Source organism: Anabrus simplex, chromosome 5 (genome assembly GCF_040414725.1).
Source record: "Anabrus simplex isolate iqAnaSimp1 chromosome 5, ASM4041472v1, whole genome shotgun sequence".
NCBI classification, from domain to species: Eukaryota; Metazoa; Arthropoda; class Insecta; order Orthoptera; family Tettigoniidae; genus Anabrus; species Anabrus simplex.
Window position 1 is genome coordinate 122,588,713 of NC_090269.1, and position 22,750 is coordinate 122,611,462.

A 22,750-nucleotide genomic window follows, 5' to 3' on the forward strand; every position below is an offset into this window, starting at 1 on the left:
TAGAGCTTTGGTGATCAATTCAGGTCCATTCTTGCCTCGGCTGCTCCCTAAAGAAAAAATATATACTCACCGCAATTTTGAGAATCTTCTCATCGGTGATCGGTCCCTGTCGTCGATTATGGATGCATATAGGGATAACAATCCACTAAATAAAATGATTTTGACACAGATTGATTCTTGAAAATGTGTATAAAAATGTATTACTAAAATCTCCGTAAATAAAAAAAAAATAGTTTTAACCAAATGAAATGTTGGCTACCACATAATAAGGTAGCCAAGACATTTACATTAATCAAGTAAGACTTAATGACATCATTAATTAAATCTCCCAAAGGCTACATAATATATTGTACCGGGAAATGGTTGTTGGGCAAGAGCATGGGAAGGATCTCAGGTTGTGTACGGTTGCTATAGGAGCAGGTACAGAGAAGGATGATTTCGCAGGGCGAATAATAGGTGGTAATTATAATTTTTGACAATATTTATTAATAATCTCAAGCAAATCACCCTGCTTCTCACTCATCGAAAATTAAACCTTCAATCGATCTCTTCAGAATGCAATTAAATGACTGAAATATATACGCTCTTATGATTGAAGCAAATAGAGTCTTTGTCCTATACATCCACTCGATGTTAATAATGTTCAGAATAAATACCAACTTTCAAAGTTCTCAATACACCCTACAGTTCATCTAAGATTTCACACATAGACTCAAATTCAAAATAACACTTAGATCATAGACCTTCATTCAACCACTTTGTAAACTGACCAAGATTGCAAAGAAAATTAAACCAATCACTTTTGGTGCAAACCTAAAGTCTGTCTAAAATTATTAAACATAATATTAATTTGCCCTTGCTTTAGTAATTCTATAGTTCCAATTAAATATTTTCAATCACTTGCTGAAGAAATCTTACAGTTCATCTAAATAAAATAATCAATATTTTTGAATGGTGCACTTGTTATAGAACAAGTCCTACAGTCCAATTAGGTTGTTATGAAATGACTTCAGATTACACAAACTTCGAAAAAGAACATCCTAAAATTCATTTAAAAGTGAATCTCCAGTTATGCTTGCTTTGGAGAGAAACCTAAAATTCATTTAAATATGACTTGAAGTCTTGTTGAATGACCTCCTACAATTTCTACAAGTGGTAGGATTATAATTCACAAGATCAAAAATTAGTTTGTTAGACGAGGCCCTTTTCATTTCATAAACGTAGCATTGTTGAATATTGAGATTGATCAAGTGCCTTATTAAAAAGTCAGTTATTGTCTAAGTGTAATTACTCACTCAAGAAAATGTAAAATACACTTATATCACCTGTGTTCTGCTTATACGAATTGATGAAGTACGGCTCTGCAGCTTGATGACTGGAACTTCTGCAGCGAACAGCCTGAACTCGAACTCAGCACCGGCAGCGTACCACGTTCCATCCCACGAATACACCACGTTTTAATCCCTCGTAGATACCACGATTAATCCGTCGAACACACCACGAATAATCCCATGTTGGATATGACGTTCAAAGTAGTGTGAGGTTACGACATTTCGCCAAGATTTTCGGTTTTTTAAAAGAAGTGTAGAAACACGGGGAAGTTCAATTGGCAATATACAGCAAGTCGTAGCACTGTTAATTATCATTAATGAGTTGCATTTCACACTGAAATAAGTTCGAATGCACAGTTTGTATTCGCACTTTTGTACTGTGGCATTGAATACGTGATTTGAAATTGCACAGTCTATGTCACAGTTCGAACTACATGTCAAGTTACCGAGGCAATAAAATGAGAAAACTTCTGAAGTCGAAAGCACAGTCTTTCACTACACAGTTTGTAAGACATGAAATTAGGCACTAGTACAGTTCATAATACCCACAGATTATGTCGTAAATTCAGTATTAGAATGACTGTCACAGTCCATCAAATACTAGAGTAAATGCAATGAACACAACTTCTACAGCAGTCTCTAGAATCCTAACATTCACTGCTTAAGTGGATTTTATGAGTGAGTTTTCATAATAAGTTTCATATGACCTAATATCACCATAAAATGTCCTTAATATTCACTAATTTTCTCACGACACTGATCGGATTTTCAAGAAAATACGTGAAAATTAGCTACACTCATTCCTATTAATTACTGAATATTCGAGTGGAATAATACTGTAAATAGTTCACAATCGTAATTATATACGAGAAATATGTCTCAAAGCTCATGAAATTGTCACTAGTTGAAAGTTTAATTTATCACGCATAATTTCCTGATGTACCAGGGCCTATGCCTTCCTGGTACAATATATATTGACCTTACAATTACGACAGAGTTCAAGTATATGAGGAATTAACAAAGTCCATAATCTGTCGAATGGCAAATTAAACACTGGTGTTTTCATTTCTACCGGAATACACAGTTAATATCACGAGATCACTTGTTCAAGAAATTAGTGAATCTTATACGACGAAACTCAGTTTGATAGAACATAATATTCCACACGTCCACGACGCGGTTGAAGGTTTCCACTTACTCCGATCTCGCACAAATTCAAAGTCTTAGAATATGACATACTCTTATCTCGCGACGAAGCAGCATGACCTTCAGTCATGATCCAGTTGTAGATTTCAACTGACTATCGCCTCGAGTCGTTGACCTATTTATATTCTGCTGGAAGCGAGCTCACTGGGTCAAGCGACAGAGGAGTGGTTACATATTCCAAATTTCTACTTGACATATCTTCTAAACTAATAAATGTACTGATCTCAAATTTTTATCACTGTACATTTGAAATGTGGGCTACATGTTGGTTTTTATCTGTCAAGCCGTTTAGAAGTTACAAAAATAATTTCTGGACGTTTCCATGGGGAAGTGAAATACATGTGGCGCTGACGTCACTTGACCTTGTTCCCCTCTCTCTCGCTGTCTCCCTCACACTTACACGAAGTAGTAGAGACTAAAACATTCCCTCGCATAGCTGGTTCCCTTGTTACAACTCAGGCGTTCTTTTATGATTAAATATTTTATACAACTGATGTGCCAGGGCATATGCCTTCCTGGCACAATATAATATTGAGCTTACAATCAACTGAAGTTATAAATTAATTAATTAATTTCAAAATGCATAATTCGTTGATTTCTGATGATTTTTGTTACCGTGTTTTTGTGGTAGTTATGCGTGAAAGAAGGTGCGGGTGTGAACGGGTCTCAAGCTACGAAATTATAGTACATGTAAAATTAACAAGGTTATATTTTCTTTTCCAAATAAAGAAATAACAATCATGGCAGGTACAGAGTAGCAAGGCAATAAAAATACAATTACAATATTTACAGGATTTGGGCTTCGAGCCCCAGCCTCACACTTCTTGAGCAATTAGCCCAGTTTTACCCCAAACACAAGTTTCAACAGAGGGGCAGAAAACCCCATTCATGCCTAGGAGCACTTGCTCCAAAATACACAGTAAGGCCTCCTTGAGGCACGCAGAAAACAAAGTTTTCGGGAAAAGAGCAACTTGCTCTCAAAATTCAGGCCTGTCAAAGGCCACACCTAATTCCACCTTCAAGCTGTCCTCCAAGGACATATACACAGGGGTAAAATACCCAACCTACTGAGGTCTATTAAATGAGAAGAAGGTTAATTACATGACCTCTAAAATAACAATTAGAGAGGAGGCGATCTGCACTCCTAATGCATTTGTTTTTAAAACCTAATCTGGCTCTAGGCCACTAATGCAAGGGCTAATCCCATACTACAGAGGTGACTTTAGAAAAGAACAATTTGCTTTACGTTAACGAAGAATAGGTTGAGAAAAATAAGTTCACCTCAAAACAATATGATTGGGAGCTCGAGAGGGTTAAGCACTCTCTATCCCGATATGCAGTTTAAAGATAGAATAGATACATTTTAAGGAAGGTTACATTATGGAAAAACTTCGGACCCGCCCCGAGAGTTAAACTGCTGAGCTAGCAAAGAAAGAAGTTATTAATCGGCCATTACCTTGTTGTTGACCGCTGCCTAAGAAAGAGGCGCTTCCCGCCCCCTGCTATGTACTTTACACACTACAAGATGGAACAGAAGTGGCCCGGAGACCCTAAAATCAGCCGTTTATATACTCTCGCGGAAAGTTCGAGGCGTTTGGGGGATGAGAACACCCTCCCACAAAAACTTAATTGGCTAACCAAGAAAACCCCTACACAATATGAAGAAGAAACACATAATTGGTGGAAAATTAATTCAAGAAATTCGGGATTGGCTAAATTCAAAAGAAGGGGAAAGAAAGGGTTAATATTGCCAACTTAAACAATGACTGAAGGAAATTTAGCAAAGAACAAACTTTTGAAATTAAATTTTCTCCAAAAAAACAGTTCTTTCACTTCACACTAGGGTGCACCATTGTTGATCTTCAGTAGTGTCCTCTAGAAGAGAAAGTTCACACTTTTTATTACAAGCAAAACAAAAATACGTCGAAAATGACACAGTTCAAAAACTCCAAAATTTCCAGGTAGTGACATCTTCTGAGAAGGTAGAAAATTAATCATCATCATCATCATCATCATCTGGTTACCCTCCAGGTTCGGCTTTTCCCTCGGACTGAGCGAGGGATCCCACCTCTACCGCCTCAAGGGCAGTGTCCTGGAGCTTCAGACTCTTGGTCGGGGGATACAACTGGGGAGTATGACCAGTACCTCGCCCAGGCGGCCTCACCTGCTATAGTGAACAGGGGCCTAGTAGGGGGATGGGAAGATTGGAAGGGATAGGCAAGGATGAGGGAAGGAAGCGGCCGTGGCCTGAAGATAGGTACCATCCCGGCATTTGCCTGGAGGTGAAGTGGGAAACCACGGAAAACCACTTCGAGGATGGCTGAGGTGGGAATCGAACCCGCCTCTACTCAGTTGACCTCCCGAGGCTGAGTGGACCCCGTTCCAGCCCTCGTACCACTTTTCAAATTTCGTGGCAGAGCCGGGAATCGAACCCGGACCTCCGGGGGTGGCAGCTAATCACGCTAACCACTACACCACAGAGGCGGCGTAGAAAATTAATACCGTAGATAAAGTTCAGACTTCCTCCAGCAGAGGAGTTTCAACTGGCGCAAATTTTAAATAAGCGGCATGTAGGTGTACCGCCCGGTACCATTTTAAACTTGATAATTACCATTTATCAGACATTTTTGATGAACTGATGAACTATACAATGGTGATGAAACAACAACAATAATAATAATAATAATAATAATATTAATAATAATATTAATAATAATAATGGAATATCCACTGATGTCAACCTTCATTGTTACCGATGTATGTAATAAATTATGTTACTCAGAACAATCAAGGATACCAGAGTCATTACTCCCTTGATATTTAACTTTGATTATCACCTAGATTATTTAACAACATTTTCAAAACATCCATTACAATTTTTCAAAAGACAATCTTTACATCACTGTGTAAAAATAAAGAGAAATCCGTTATATAAAGTAAATTAGAATTTACAGTTATTTACTTACTAGAGGTTATTGAACTGCCTGAGAAATAGTTAATTAACATAAAGTTTCAATTATTCATATAAATTAAATTCACGAAATTTTAGTTCAGTAACTCCCATAATTTTTCCCTTGTTGTTGCTAGTGTTACATCACTGAATCTAAAACATTTCTTTGTATTTTAAGCGAGTCCTAATCTTATTCTACATGAATTATACTAGGGATGATAACTCTCCCACCTAAGAAAACTTGCGAAGAAAATAAACTAATATTTACCAACGGAGTCACAGTCAAATTAATAGCCTATTTGCTAAAGTCAAATAAAAATCCTGAAAAAATAATGACACCCTATCACTAATCTATTCATAACTATACACAAGCAAGTTATCACCACACGAAATTGTACAAAAAATTTAATATTAGTTTATGAAAATGGAAACCTACGACCTGTTTTCCAGGGATTGACCTGGTCAGGGATGGAATGAATGAAGCAGATATAGGCTATTAGTACGATGGGGTCGCCACTCCCAAAGTGATTTATTAATGACTGATAGATGCTATGAAATGAGAAAGGAGAGTGTTGCTGGAATGAAAGATGACAGGGAAAACCGGAGTACCCGGAGAAAAACGTGGCCCACCTCCGCTTTGTCCAACACAAATATCACATGGAGTGACCGGAATATGAACTACAGTATCCAGTGGTGAGCGGCCGACGCGCTGCCGTCTGAGCCATGGAGGCTCAGCATTATCAGGTTATATAAAATGAATTATGACGATGTTGGCTGATTTCAGTGTCTATTACAATATAAATCACCAAAATCACCGTTAACCACGACTATAAGTATGTCAATCTCGTGGCTCCTCATCCTGGCAAAATGTAAGATTCAATTATGTACTGAATATAAAAACAAATAAAGTACTGAAAATCTGTCAAATGTGTAGGCAAACATTACTAATGAAATTATTAACAGTAGTAATAACAAAACAACGTCATGACAAAATCATATCCTTAAAAATCCTAATATTTACCGGGCGAGTTGGCCGTGCGCGTAGAGGCGCACGGCTGTGAGCTTGCATCCGGGAGATAGTAGGTTCGAATCCCACTATCGGCAGCCCTGAAGATGGTTTTCCGTGGTTTCCCATTTTCACACCAGGCAAATGCTGGGGCTGTACCTTAATTAAGGCCACGGCCGCTTCCTTCCAACTCCTAGGCCTTTCCTATCCCATCGTCGCCATAAGACCTATCTGTGTCGGTGCGACGTAAAGCCCCTAGCAAAAAAAAAAAATCCTAATAAATCAATTTGGTATTTCCTAACTTTGGTACACACAATCGTGACAACCTTAAAGATTTTAATCAAGGATCTTTTATCTATCAACGATGTTGCGTCACTCTTAGTCTTCTGTTTCATCATTAGGTCCTTACTATTCCTCAGTTCAATCAACTGGTTCATTAATACAATGTCTTCATTTTCAACAACATTTATTCCCTCGGCTCCACAATGCCGGTACTAAATGATTGTCAGTTTGCCCGCTGGCCTTATTTTCTACGTCAGCTGACAGGCTGCTACATGAATTCTTCTCTCTTTCAATAAGAAGACTTTCACCTACTACAATATATTCCATAATCTGGACCTCATTAAAATACTTGACCCTATAATGTCACTCAACATCACATTTTACAACAATAAAGTAATTCCTATTCGACAACTTTTATAATATCCCAATTGTTTATTTCGGATTGCTTCTAAGAAATGTAAAAATGCCTAAAATAAAATTCCCCGCATCATGACCGTAGATAAGTAAATTTTCTAGTTGATTCATATCAAATTTGTACTACTAAATCCTGGCTCGAATCGCCCGTTACTTTAAAATATATCACATTTTAATTATTCCTGAAAATGAATTCAATAGTTCTCCACTGCATTAATTTATAAAATATGTGCTTACGGCACCACATTAAACCAAAAGTAAATCTTTCATGATCGTCGAAAAATATGTTGATAACCTGAACTGAAAACATACTAATACTAATAATTATATACATGCAAATACAACAACAAAGAAATATCCCTAAATAATTTGACTGCGCTCCTGCACATTATTACACACTAAATAAACATTATCACTACCGACTCGCGTAAATAAAAGTATATTAACAGCAAAGATATGTCTTAGATTCTATAAAATTTTATGATGTACTCACATGTTCGCAACTATCTTCAGGCCATAGTCATCGGGCTTCCGTCATGGGTGAATTTAGAACATCATTTTTGGAAGATTACACCTTTCCATTTCCTTGAGGTATCCAATCATTGCTTACACTAAATTTATATCTAACAAACGGTTGCAACTTCTGATTTCTTATATTTAACACACGTATTTACACTGTAATATTACGCATTTATATTGGAGTATTTACACATTTTTATTCGAATTCACTATCCTATGTTGTGTTCCGACTTATTTCTGTTGGTGATAGTTATTTGTGTCAGATGTGGGCTTTCTCCACGCACTTACATATTCTACTGTTCTGAGCCTTCCCTTGTATCTCGACATAGCAGCACTCTGCCGTGTTTGTTCTTAGGGCATTCACCTGTCCATGAAAATACAACTCCCGACCGTCTTTCAAATAATCACTTAGAATGGTAACAGTAAATGTTTACTACAACCGACCCTTAGCTGGTGTCCCACAAATATGGAATGGAAAGTGTTCTTTGAACTAGAATTGTTCCTCCCCTATAGGAATGTCCGTCGCTACTACTGAATGTAACAAAGACTGTAATGTGATTATGAAATGGTTATTATGGGATATAAAATCTCTAGTTGACATAATTTCTGTTCCACGAAATCAACTCTACATCGCTTAATTCACTGATATAACATAGACGATAGTCTTAAATGCAGCACATTAGGACTAAGTCCCATATTTAGACTTGTAAAATGGACTCTATTATACTGTACTTGTTCACTTTACGGTGCGATTTTAATACACGCTCTTCCCGACGGTAATTCTAGATACGACTGATTTGCGAAGAGCAGGCTCTCTCCTAGCTTGCTTGCGTTCTCGCGGAAAGATATTAACTTAGCAAATGGGAATTCCCGGTTCCAGGAGCGTCGTTTTATTACAATAAATGTTGTGACAATTAATTGTCCAATCCTGTTTAATTACATGAAGTCCTTGACTTTCAATTTTATATGGTATGATTGAAGAATCGATCTCCAACTTGACATAATAATGACGGCTTGGGTTGGACTATTTAGTTTCTCGCACTACCTCCCAATGCTGCGACGTGGCGGCAACTATCCACACCTGGTTTTATCTCACGCAGTTGTGCGTAGTTAATTATTTGTCATTTCATTAGTCTAATTTCTTATACGTAAATTTTTCTGGTAAAATCAAGTGGATTCTCTTATGGAATCTTTGTTAATTATTGATAGATATCGCAGATGAGATGAATATTACATCCCGCTTCTTTCAAAATATAGCAAGGGCGGATTTTCATTGGCTGAGAGGTATATGTTCGTCACTTATCTGGAAGGGTCCAACACGAATTGAGGTGTTTGAGGCAGACTTTTCTCTGTCTACTGTCTCCCTTGCACCAAAGTATCCTTGTTTAACCTAGTGGAACTTTCCTCTGTAAATGCACAATACCCTAACTCCTTCTCTGGCATCATCAACGGGTGTTGCCTGCTTGCGTTGCAGAGATAATAACTTTTGTAATCAAAACAAAACGTTGCTTCTGAATAAACTCGAATGGTTTCCTGTTCGACTTTGGTGGCCTTAGGAATATACCGCAGTTTTACAATTTAAATCAATGGCATGGGCAATTCACATGCGATATTGAATAAAATTTATATTATTTACCAAACAGGCTTGATCTGATGGGTGCACTATCTACAGCAAACCCAGAAACTCCACGTGGGGAGGGAGGAGGGGGGAATTTCGAATTCTGAATGAATTCCAGTTACGTGAAGTTACGTGAAGGTTGATGCTTAAAAGTTACACGTCAACGAAGTGTAAAAATAGAATTCGGTAAAATCGTCCCGTCAATTACCGGTCCGTTCTGCTATTTTACCATAAATCTAGTTTTGAATATTCGAAATAGACCTTTCTAAAGCAACAGTGTCCCTGACATTGTATAATTTTACATACATACTGCATACGACACAGTGAATTGTATACGTTCTTCTTATTCTCTGTTTTCATGGCCTTTTTTCCAATTATCTGCGGTCAGGGCTAGTTTAGATCAAGTCGAGTTTTACAGCCCGACTCCCTTTCTGACGCCAGTCCTATGTGGAGAGACTTGTTAACTATTGCGTGCTTGTCTGATGTTTTGTGTGTTATTTGAAGACATGCATTCAGACGATCACAAAAACCCAGAAGCTGGCTAGAAGAATGAACAAAACGTAGCTAAAATCTCATCGTCCTGGACAGGAATAGAACCCGACGCCCTGTGAATCGAAAATTACTACGCAGTTTATTTAAGGAGCGGGAATATTGCATTATATACGGTGTAAAGACGGACTGATAGTTTTCTGAGATATTTTTTATTCAAATCTATAAGGGAAATGCAAGGTGTCTCCACTTAGGAGTGTGGTACTTCTTCAACACTTGTGCTAGACTCCTCAGTTTCCTACGCTACCTCCTTCGATCTGATTAGTTTCCTCCTGTCACGTGAACACTAAATATACACTAAGTAATATAAACCTATTAACATTGTTTTGTGGGGGTTACAATATTTTGATAGAAGTCTTGTAACCTGACATACGGTGACAACCGAATGACCTGAATAAAAGGCGTTTTTAAAATATTATCTCAATAATTTCATAGATTCACTGGCACAGTTTAAAAATGTTTGTGGTGGTGATGGCCAGTCACAACTCCTCCCCCGATACATTGGGAAGAACTAAAATATACATTGTTTCTTTCTCTCTTTGAAAACCTACGACCTGTTTTTCAGTCAGTAACCGGGTCGGGGATGTAATGAATGAAGCCCCATCTTGCGGCGAGGATAGGATTTGTACCGGCTGCCGAGGCCTGTCGCACTCCTCTGGGGCAATGATTGATGACTGACAGATGAAATGAAATAATATTGGGGACTGTTACTGGAATGAAAGATGACAGGAAAAACCGGAGTACCCGGAGAAAAAAATTGTCCGCCTCCGCTTTAACCACCACAAATCTCACATGGATTGACGGGGATTTGAACCACGGAACGCAGCGGTGAGAGGCCGACGCGCTACCGCCTGAGCTACGCAGGTTTATTTTTCCCTTTCAGATGCATAATACTGATGGAAGTGGAAAGAGAATTTTGACCTTGCTCTTTATCCCTCTTCATCTGTGATATTCGAGATGACAAGATTGTTCTTTTCTTGATGTTTTCGCTTCTTTTGTAAGATCCAGACCTCGATATTATCATTTTTCTGAAGTTTAAACAATTTCATACCGGACGAGTTTGGCGTGCGGTTAGGAACGCGCAGGTGTGAGCTCGCATCCCTGAGATAGTGGGTTCGAACCCCACTGTCGGCAGCCCTGAAGATGGTTTTCCGTTGTTTCCCATTTTCACACCAGGCAAATGCTGGGGCTGTACCTTAATTAAGGCCACGGCCGCTTTCGTCCCATTCCTAGGCCTTTCCTGTTCCATCGTCGCCATAAGACCTATCTGTGTCAGTGCGACGTAAAACAAATAGCAAAAAAAAATCTTTTCGTCTAAGCAGCATAGGTCGTTGTACTTGCGTGGCCAACAGATGAAGCTAGCTGAGTAATTTATTTCCACACAATCGTGTGAGAATTTTCGTGTCATCCTTCTCTTCTGATCTCTTTTGTTTAATTCTTATTCTCTTCGGTTTCGGTGGTTTTATATCTGAAAATAGGAGTGTTCTTTCCAATATCACCTCTCGTGACTCTTTCCTAGCTGATACACTCATTAATTGAATGGCCTGATCCAGAGTGCTAAATCAGAAAGAAGTGGTGGGGGGTAGAACGAACATAGGGCTTAGCTACTAGTGTTAATTTCAGGCAGTATCCGGCGGGGCCTCTGTGGTGTAGTGGTTAGCGTGATTAGCTGCCACCCCCGGAGGCCAGGGTTCGATTCCCGGCTCTGCCACGAAATTAGAAAAGTGGTACGAGGGCTGGAACGGGGTCCACTCAGCCTCGGGAGGTCAACTGAGTAGAGATGGGTTCGATTCCCACCTCAGCCATCCTGGAAGTGGTTTTCCGTGGTTTCCCACTTCTCCTCCAGGCGAATGCCGGGATGGTATCTAACTTAAGGCCACGGCCGCTTCCTTCCCTCTTCCTTGCCTATCCCTTCCAATCTTCCCATCCCTCCACAAGGCCCCTGTTCAGCATAGCAGGTGAGGCCGCCTGGGCGAGGTACTGATCCTACTTCCCAGTTGTATCCCCCGATCAAGAGTCTGAAACTCCAGGACACTGCCCTTGAGGCGGTAGAGGTGGGATCCCTCGCTAAGTCCGAGGGAAAAACCGAACCTGGAGGGTAAACAGATGATGATGATGATGATGATGATCCGGCGGGGGAGGGGGCATAAAATTTCCCTGTAATTTAATTACCCCCTCCCCCCAGAAAAATGTCAATTCTAGATCTTTTTGTTTGAATTTTGTATTTATAACGAGAATGAAAAATATTAGAACGTTATTTCAATCAGCTGAGAGTTTATAATAGACTGTCGCTTTCTTAAGAAAGGCCAGACGAGGCGCGATTTGTCCTGTTTTTTTTTTTGCTTTCTTAGAGAAACCTTCCTCTACCAAGGCTAAGTGTTGACTGAACAAATTTGTCAGTTTGTACACTGCTTAAGTGAATATTGTCCTATTGATCGGAAACGCACCCTCTCCAAGAAGTACAGGAGTGGTGTAAGCTCGAGCTACTTAGAGCAATGACGAAGGAGGAGTCCTTCCAGTAATTTATATTTTTTCCCGGGTTTCAGATGGACTTGTCAGAGTGAAACATGCAGGTCTGGATTGGCACTGCTGCGTTGTTTTATTGTTCAAGGTCTGGCAGTCACTTGTATTATTGCTGATGTTTTTATAACAATATGCACAGTAAAATCATTAATTTCAGTAATAAATTATATGTGTTCTGCATTTTCCTCATTCTTTTGTAATGAAAGAATCCCCCCGGGCAATTTTATTGCGGGGAACCTTTGAGATAAAATCGTCGGTGGGGGTAATCCCCCCCCCCCCAACCCCCTCCGCGATTTCGCACTCTGGTCTGATCTTGAGATGAGGCAGATGGACTGGTTGTGGCTGCAATCAAGAGCACTGACACACTCTTCCATTTCCTCTCACATAAAGTACAACATTATGCAGGATGAAGCGAAATTCGCGCACTTGAGGGTCGCAGCGCGACTCCTCACATACCAGCAATAACAAAATGTCTCTCACAAAATTTTGTCCTGCGAGTATATCTGGGTCCGCCTCTGTGGTGTAGTGGTTAGCGTGATTAGCTGCCACCCCCGGAGGTCCGGGTTCGATTCCCGGCTCTGCCACGAAATTTGAAAAGTGGTACGAGGGCTGGAACGGGGTCCACTCAGCCTCGGGAGGTCAACTGAGTAGAGGTGGGTTCGATTCCCACCTCAGCCATCCTGGAAGTGGTTTTCCGTGGTTTCCCACTTCTCCTCCAGGCGAATGCCGGGATGGTACCTAACTTAAGGCCACGGCCGCTTCCTTCCCTCTTCCTTGCCTATCCCTTCCAATCTTCCCATCCCTCCACTAGGCCCCTGTTCAGCATAGCAGGTGAGGCCGCCTGGGCGAAGTACTGGTCATACTCCCCAGTTGTATCCCCCGACCAAGAGTCTGAAGCTCCAGGACACTGCCCTTGAGGCGGTAGAGGTGGGATCCCTCGCTAAGTCCGAGGGAAAAACCGAACCTGGAGGGTAAACAGATGATGATGATGATGATGAGTATATCTGGGAGAAAAAGGACGTTGAAGAGTGCAATCTGGCAACACTGTAACCACATGTACGGTAACTGCCTCTGTCAGCACATGTTAGTCGAGCTGGACTGTTGGTGCAGTAGAGAGAGTTTCGGGTTAGCATGAAGGAGGTCGAGGGGTCGATCCTGGGTTCAGGCGTATGTTTTTTATTTCGTAAATGTAGTCCAAGTGGCATGGTATCTGGCATCTAATCGTCAACAGCGATTGCGGCGGGTCCTCAAGAAACCATTTGCACTTACATACTACGATCCTAGAAATGGGCGAACATTCCTTTTTCATTGGTGAGCTTTGAAAGACGCCCTTTCCACGTCGTGGGCGTGAATTTATTCTCACCACTTCATCTACTAGATGCGTTACAACGTGTTCAGCGTTACTAAATTTTGCAAATGTAGGATACATGTGACCTAAGAAACTGTGTCTTACTGTATTACAGTATGTAATGTCCGATGGAAATTAGCAAATAAAAAGTGCGCCTCAACCCAGGATCGAACCCTTGACCTCCTGCATGCTAACCCAAAACTCTACCCACTGCACTAACTGTACAGCACCACCGGTAAGTGCTGACAGAGGTAGTTAGCCTACATGTGGTTACAGTATTGCCAGATTGCCGCTATTCAACGTTCTTTTTCTGTCGGATATACTCGCAGGACGAATTTTTGTGAGAGACATTTTTTTATTGCTGGCATGTGAGGTGTCGCACTGCGACGCCGGAGTGCGCGAATTTCGCTTCACCCTGTATAGGTTATAAAGCCTATATTTACAATCTTCTTTCATCGCACCGAACCAAATACATCATATGGCAACTATGGGATAGAAAGGGGCTAGGAGTGGGAAGGAAGCGACCGTGGTATTTAATTAAGGTACAGCCCCAGCATTTGCATGGTGCGAAAATGGGGAACCATATTCAAGGGTGCCTACAGTGGTGATCGAACCCGCTATCTCCCGAATTGTAGCTGGGAGCTCCGTGACTCAAACCACGCCAATAATAATAATAATAATAATAATAATAATAATAATAATAATACTAAATGTCCGCCTCTGTGGTGTAGTGGTTAGCGTGATTAGCTGCCACCCCCGGAGGCCCGGGTTCGATTCCCGGCTCTGCCACGAAATTTGTAAAGTGGTACGAGGACTGGAACGGGGTCCACTCAGCCTTGGGAGGTCAACTGAGTAGAGGTGGGTTCGATTCCCACCTCAGCCATCCTCGAAGTGTTTTTCCGTGGTTTCCCACTTCTCCTCCAGGCGAATGCCGGGATGGTACCTAACTTAAGGCCACGGCCGCTTCCTTCCCTCATCCTTGCCTATCCCTTCCAATCTTCCCATCCCTCCACAAGGCCCCTGTTCAGCATAGCAGGTGAGGCCGCCTGGGCGAGGTACTGGTCATACTCCCCAGTTGTATCCCCCGACCAAGAGTCTGAAGCTCGAGGACACTGACCTTGAGGCGGTAGAGGTGGGACCCCTCGCTAAGTCCGAGGGAAAAACCGAACCTGGAGGGTAAACAGATGATGATGATGATGATGATAATAATAATAATAATACTAGTAGTAATAATAATAATAATAGCGCCGCCTCTGTGGTGTAGTGGTTAGCGTGATTAGCTGCCACCCCCGGAGGTCCGGGTTCGATTCCCGGCTCTGCCACGAAATTTGAAAAGTGGTACGAGGGCTGGAACGGGGTCCACTCAGCCTCGGGAGGTCAACTGAGTAGAGGCGGGTTCGATTCCCACCTCAGCCATCCTCGAAGTGGTTTTCCGTGGTTTCCCACTTCACCTCCAGGCAAATGCCGGGATGGTACCTAACTTAAGGCCACGGCCGCTTCCTTCCCTCATCCTTGCCTATCCCTTCCAATCTTCCCATCCCTCCACAAGGCCCCTGTTCCCTATAGCAGGTGAGGCCGCCTGGGCGAGGTACTGGTCATACTCCCCAGTTGTATCCCCCGACCAAGAGTCTGAAGCTCCCGGACACTGCCCTTGAGGCGGTAGAGGTGGGATCCCTCGCTCAGTCCGAAGGAAAAGCCGAAGATGATGATGATGATGATGATAATAATAATAATAATAATTGTACCGGGCGGTACACCTCTACACCGTTTATTTAAAAGTTGCGCCAGTTGAAACTCCTCTTCTGGAGGAAGGTTGAACTTTATCTACTCTATTAATTCTCTACTTTCTCAGAAGATGTCACCACGTGGAAAATTTTGAGTTTTTGAACTGTGTCACTTTTGATGTGTTTTTGTTTAGCTTGAAGTAAGAAGTGTGAACTTTCTCTTCTAGAGGACACTACTGAAGATCAACAATAGTGCAACCTAGTGCGGAGTCAAAGAACTATTTTTTTGAAGAAATTTTTATTTCAAATGTTTGTTCTTTGCTAAATTTCTTTCTGTTATTGTTTAAGTTGGCTGTATACCCCTCTCTTTCCCCTTGTTTTGCATGTAGCCAATCCCGAATTTCTTAAATTAATTTCTATCCAATCAGATGTATCTTCCCCCAACTTGAATCGATTGCGGGGTCCTAGCCAATAAAATAATTGTGGGCGGGTGTTTTCATTCCCCTAACGCCTAGAACCTTCCACGAGAGGTTATAAACTGCTGATTTTTGGGTCTCCGGGCCACTTCTGTTCCATCTTTCAGTGTATTAAGTACATCGCAGGAGGCGGGTAGCGCCTCTTTCTTCTGCAGCGGTCAACAATAAGGTAATGGCCGATTAATAAATTCTTTCTTTTCTTGCTCAGCAGTTTGACTCTCGGGGCGGGTGCGAAGCGTTCTACCATGTAACCTTTTCCTAAAATGTAACTACTCTTTTCTTCGATTCTCTTGTAAAGCTACATTCTGGGATAGAGAGTGCTAACCCTCTCGAGCTCCCACTCATATTGTTTTGAGGTGAACTTATTTTTCTCAACCTATTCTTCGATAATGTAAAACAAATTGTTCTTTTCTAAGTCACCTCTGTAGTATGGGATTAGCCCTTGCATCAGTGGCCTAAGAGCCAAAGTAGGTCTTAAAATCAAAGTGTATTAGGAGTGCAAGTTCGCCTCCTCTCAAATTGTTTTAGAGGTCATTTAATTAACCTGCTTTTCATTTAATAGACCTCAGTAGATTGGGTATTTTACCCCTGTGTTTATGTCCGTTGACGGACAACTTGAAGGTGGAGTTTGGTGTGGCCTGGGAAAGGCTTAAATGAAAGAGCGAGTGGCTCTTTTGGAAACGGAGTGTTGTGTGCCTCGAGGAGGCTTTACTGTGTAATTTGGAGCAAGTGCTCCAGGGTTTGATTGGGGTCTTCTGCCCCTTTATTAAAATTTGTATATCGGAAAGTTGGGCTAGTTGCTCAAAAATTGTGAACTCAGGGCTCGAAGCCCAAACTCTGTAACCCCTGCAATTGTACATTTCAAATTGTGTTTCGGCTACTAAGTACCTGTTCTTTGTTATTACTTAATATCGAAAAGAAAATATAACCTTGTTAAATTTTAAATTAATTTTACATTGCACTATAATTTCGTAGCTTGAAACCCATTCACACCCGCACCTTCTTTCACCTCTACCTACCACGGAAAAGTCCGTAACAAGTGGTAGCAGAGCGTGGTTGAATGGGTCTCAATTTAGCCCCTTTTGACGGCTAAACACTGTTTTGATCCGAACTCTAACCATTTTCTCAGTTGCTGGAAATTTTTTATTGAGGTTGTTCAAAATTTTTCCGTCATCATGCCCGGCCCTCGCGATGTTCTCCTCCTTAACTATTTGCGCAAAGAGGAGTTGATCTACGAATTAACTATTAGAAACGTGCAATCTGGAGGCACGGTTGCTATCGACACTAACAAACTTAGAGAGTCCCTTGATTTGCCCATTTCCATCCCCAATTTGGGAGAGAAAGAAATTGATGACTCTCTTTCCACGATCGTCGAGAATATTTCTGGGCTAGCATCTGTAGTTAGTTTTTTTGATGAAAATGATCCGTCTCCTAATCAAATTAAGCGTGTGCAAGGCAGACTATATCACTTTTCAAATAGAGTTAATGATCTGTTGTCTCTAAAGGTGAATGACGTTCAGAGGAAGGAAGCTAATACGCTCCTTGAAACTATTTCTGAATTGTCTAGTAAAGTCACTCAATTGTTAACTGGGGAAGTTCCTCCCAAATCTGATCAGCCCACCAAAGTGAATGCAGGTAGCGAGGAAGCGCCTCCCAAGGGAGAAGTCAATAGGATAACCGTTGCTGCTCAAACTATCCCGGCCCCATTGGACACCGAATCTGAACGCCGTGCATCGTTGAGTAACATCCGTTCTGAATTAACTTCCTTACCATTGAAACCTTTACCTACTATGTCACCCGGGTTTAGCAGCTTGCCTCATCCATTGGCAATGTTGCTCAGAGGTATTTCTAAGTTTTCTGTTAACACCACCAGTGATGTAATTTCATTTTTAAGATTCCTAGTTGAATTTCAGGATCACGCCCTTGTGTTTTCTCTTTCCCCTTGTCAAATTTTGCAAATTATCTATCCTTATGCTATTGGTGTTCTCTCAGATAAAATAGTAAGAGCTATTGCTGAACAGTCATCTATTGAAGATTTTCACGCACACTTGCTTGCAAATTTCATTCCTGCCCGCGCGAGGTCATCTCTGATTCAGAAATACTATTATCGGGTACAGCGCTTGGATGAAAACTTGGCTGATTTCATACAGGACATTAAGTTTTATACTAGGGTGTTTGCTCTCCACTTCCCTGAGGATCAGATCGTGCAAGCTATTGTTGAAGGGATCTCACCACCCTACAGGTCATATTTGTGTTTCGCGGCATGCCCGCAAACTTTCTCGGAACTTGAAGCATTGGCCGTCTCAGCGGAAGGAGTTAGATACGCCGATTCCTTGCGTGTCGCGAAAGAACCCCCGCCTTCCTTTAGTAACACTCGGCCTCCACCTCCCCGATCAGTCACCCCTCGTAAATGTTATGCTTGCGGGTCGCCTGACCATCTGCGCAATAAGTGTCCTCTGATCAAGTCTAGTAGGGCAAATAATGGAGCTGGTTCATCACAGGGCTGTTTTAAATGTGGGGCTTTCTCACATATCGCCAAGAATTGTCCCAATTCGAATAGCACCCCCTCCTGCTCAACTTCTGGGGTAACTTCCAACAACAGTCAAAAGTGACTAGTGGCTTCGGCTGAGTCAACTAATCCATCTTCCCAAGGCTCAGCCCCTGGCAAAAAGGTCGAGAATTCAGGGAACGATAAGTCTTCGAATACATCTTTTGAATGCCCCAAAGAGTGTCTTAGGATTGCGGCGGATATCCCCGCACCTGTTCCTTTTCTTAAGATTGAGATAAATAACGAACCTATAACAGCTCTATTAGATTCAGGCAGTGTTTGTTCCATTATTTCGGCTGAATGGTACTCCAAATTGAAATCTGTTTGTAAACTACCTGTCTATGACTCTTCTCCTGTTAAATATGTTTCGGCTAATACATTTCCATTAGAAATTCTAGGTTCTTTACTGGTCAAAATTCGTATTTTTAAGTTTACATGGAAAATCAAACTGTTTGTGGCTAAGCACTTGTCTTGCCCCATCATACTGGGAGCGGACTTTATTTCTCACACTGGTCTTGTGCTCGATCTCCAGTCTAGGTCGTGCACATTCAAATTCGCTTCTAGTTGTAAAATCCCACTATTAACGTGTAATTCTGTGTCATGTTTCTCTATTTCGCCTACCCAGGATGAGATGTTGTTAGACCTTAGACATCTACCTGAGGAGCAGGCTAATAGTATTCGTAAATTATGTCAGTCATTTCCAGAGGTATTCACTGATACTCTTGGTGTTACTGATCTTATTGAATACAAAATTGAGGTCACGGATTCGATTCCTGTCCGTTTTCCACCTTATAGGCTATCTCCACCTAAAATGAAGGCTCTGAAAGAAATCATCGATCAGATGTTGAAGGATGGTATTATTAGGCCCTCTAAGTCGGCGTATTCATCGCCTATTTTTCTAGTCCCGAAACCCCAAGGAGGCTTCAGGCCTGTCATTGATTACAGGGCTCTCAATCGGAAGGTGGTGTTGCAATCTGTGCCCCTTCCTGACCTTCATTCTTGCTTTTCATGGTTTCGTAAGGCCAAGTTCTTCACTATCTTGGACTTGAATCAGGCCTATAATCAAATTCCCCTTGCCGAAGAGTCTAAACACCTTACAGCGTTTGCCACGGACTGGAATTTATACGAATACAACCGCGTGCCTTTCGGGCTCCCTACGGGGGCAGCTGTGCTCACTAGGCTACTAGATAGGGTCTTCTCCGACATCAAATTCGAGTACTTATATCACTACTTAGATGATGTCGTCGTATTTTCAGAGACTTTTGAAGAACATCTAGATCATCTGCGAGAAGTTCTCGATCGCCTTCGTAAGGCTGGGTTAACTGTTAAGTTGTCCAAGGTTGCCTTTGCTAAACCCTCTATGTCTTTCCTAGGGCATATTGTGTCACCTGATGGTGTAGCAGTCGATCATTCTAGAACACAGGCCATCCGTGATTTTAAACCTCCCAAGGACATTAAAGGCATCGCCAGGTTTATTGGTATGGTGAATTTCTTCAGAAAGTTCATTCCTAACTTTGCTAATAGAGCGGCGCCCTTAAACCTTCTTCGTAGGAAAGGCATCAAATTCGAGTGGGGACCTTCTCAACAAGCCGCTTTGGAAGATCTGAAATTAGCTCTCTGTAATGCCCCTGTCCTTGCTATGCCTGATTTCTCGAAGAAATTCATCGTCCAAACCGACGCGTCGTCGTCAGCAGTAGCTGCAGTCCTTCTTCAAGAGACTGAACTAGGGAGGCGACCTATCGCCTATGCCTCTAGGACCTTGTCGGCTCAAGAAGCCAAGTATTCCATCTATGAGCTCGAAGGTTTGGCAGTCTTATTCGCCTTAGAAAAGTTCCGTCTCTATCTGGAACACGTCAAATTCGACCTGGAGACAGATAATCAAGCCTTAAGCTGGGTCTTAGGTAGGCCGCGTCGTACTGGTCGTATAGCCCGTTGGGCCATTCGTATTTCTGCCTTCCAATTCGATGTCAGGCATATCAGAGGTACTGAAAATGTTGTTGCTGATGGACTCAGCCGTATGTTTTCAAACGAGGTCGAGACCCACGAACCGGTCGACAGTTCATCACCTTCCGAGTCCATACTATCCGAGGTTAATGCCATCCTAACAGATGCTCCCATGCTTTTTAGAGATATTGAGAAATACCAACGTGAAGATCCGACGCTGGCTCCGATAATGGAAACCCTTTCTTCTGGGGAACAGATTGTCCCTTATGTTCTGAGGAATGGTGTTCTATGTTGCCCATCGAGGCATGATAAGATGATGAAAGTTGTCGTTCCAGCCGTTCTGGTACCTATGATCTTCAAGTATTATCATGAGACCCCATTCGGAGGGCATCTTGGAATCTTTAAAACCCGTGAAAAGATTCGTGAAATGTTCATCTGGAAAGGTATGGACGGTGAAATCCGTGAACTTGTAAAAGCTTGTAAATCATGTTTGCTGAGTAAACCCACCATGTCCACCAAGGTAGGCCTTTTGTCTTCGCATCAAGCGTCGCGCCCCATGGAACGCCTGTATATTGATTATGTAGGACCCTTCCCCCAGTCAAAGGGTAATGCCAACAAGTTCATCTTTGTATGTGTAGATGGTTTTACCAGATTTTCTTGGTTATTTCCGACTAAGCTGGCTACCGCTCAGTCCACCATTACCTGTCTAAATTCCATTTTTGCTTCTTTTGGTCCGTGCCAATATATTGTATCTGATAATGCTAAGGCGTTCACATCAAATCTTTTTCGTAAATTCTGTTTTGACTTATCAATCTCTCATGTAACTACTTCTGCTTATTACCCTCAACCATCTCTGGCTGAACGGGTTAACCGTAATCTCAGGTCAGCACTTATTGCCTATCATCATGAAGATCATTCCAGGTGGGACACGTCCCTGCATTGGATAGCTTTTGCTTTGAATTCGGCGGTTCATGAATCTCACAAGTTTACTCCAGCTTCTTTGATGTTCAAGTTTGTTCCCAACTCGCCGCTCTCTAACCTCTGGTCTCTGAATGACATTCTACCCGAGACAATAGATCCGGATAACATTAAAGATCTTTGGAAGAAGGCTAAAGCCAATCTTAAAGTGTCTCATGAAAAGGTTAGGGAAAGGTATGATCGTGGACGGAGATCCACCCCTTTGAAGGTAGGTGACCAGGTTATGGTCAAAAATTTTGTTCCCGCGGGCAAGCTTGCCCCCAGATTCCATGGGCCATGCATCATTCTCGATTTTCTCACACCGGTTACATTGTTAGTAAGCAATCCAGCCACCGAGAGGATATTTAGGGTTCACCTGTCCCAGGTGAAACCGGTGTAAATTTTGTGTCAACTTGCTTCATATAATTTGATAGGAATATGATGGTTATATTTTTTTTGAGTTCCACTTTTAAGGCATTCTGCTCCTTCTATTTTATTTTATATGTAAGCATTTCTGTAAACCTCCCCCGATTGTTAAACTGCCATCCTGTCCTTGTCACGGCCATTACCACGCTCCCGTCTCCTGCTCCACTAAATACAGTGGCTGGCTTAGATGAAATGCCATGGATATCGACACGCCGCTGGCCCCTCAATCTACATGCCTGTGCCCTCAAAAAAAAAGATGATGGTCCAACACCATTTTGCCGCCGAGCTTTTATGTTTCAGTGCCCCCGCAGCCGCGCAGCGCCGTGCAGCAACTGGGGAGGGGGATGGGCCCCCTCCTCTCTAGCGAGGACGACATGTGTACGGCGAGCCGGAGCTCTCCTCCCGGCCAAGGCTGATGTGCGGCGCACGACCTGCTACTGGCCCGCAGCCTGTATATGTTCACCGCGGGCGCGGCGTATTTCAACACCTCTGCTCCCCTCATAGTGCGGGCGAGCGGTATCTCAGGGTACTTGAGGGGTCCGAGCGGCCTCCTTTCGACGCAAGCTGCAACGGCCGGTCTGGCCATCCAACTTAATCTACATCAACTACATGGACAGTCACCATAAGCAATAATTACACTTGGGAATTCAACAACAATATTTGGTGGACATTGCAAAATTTTCTTCACTTTTAAGTAGTAAAAGTTTATCTTCAGAAATTCAAATTCTACAAACATAAAGACTTTCATTCACCTGCAACAACAACATTTTGAAACTGAATTAAGAAATCTTGTAAATGCTCCTGCTATCTATCTTCATATCAACATCATTACTTGGACTTTGTTTCAAACTGATCTCATGCGTCACCCCTGGATGAACTTTGGGGGGGGGGGAGGTCTGTACCGGGCGGTACACCTCTACACCGTTTAT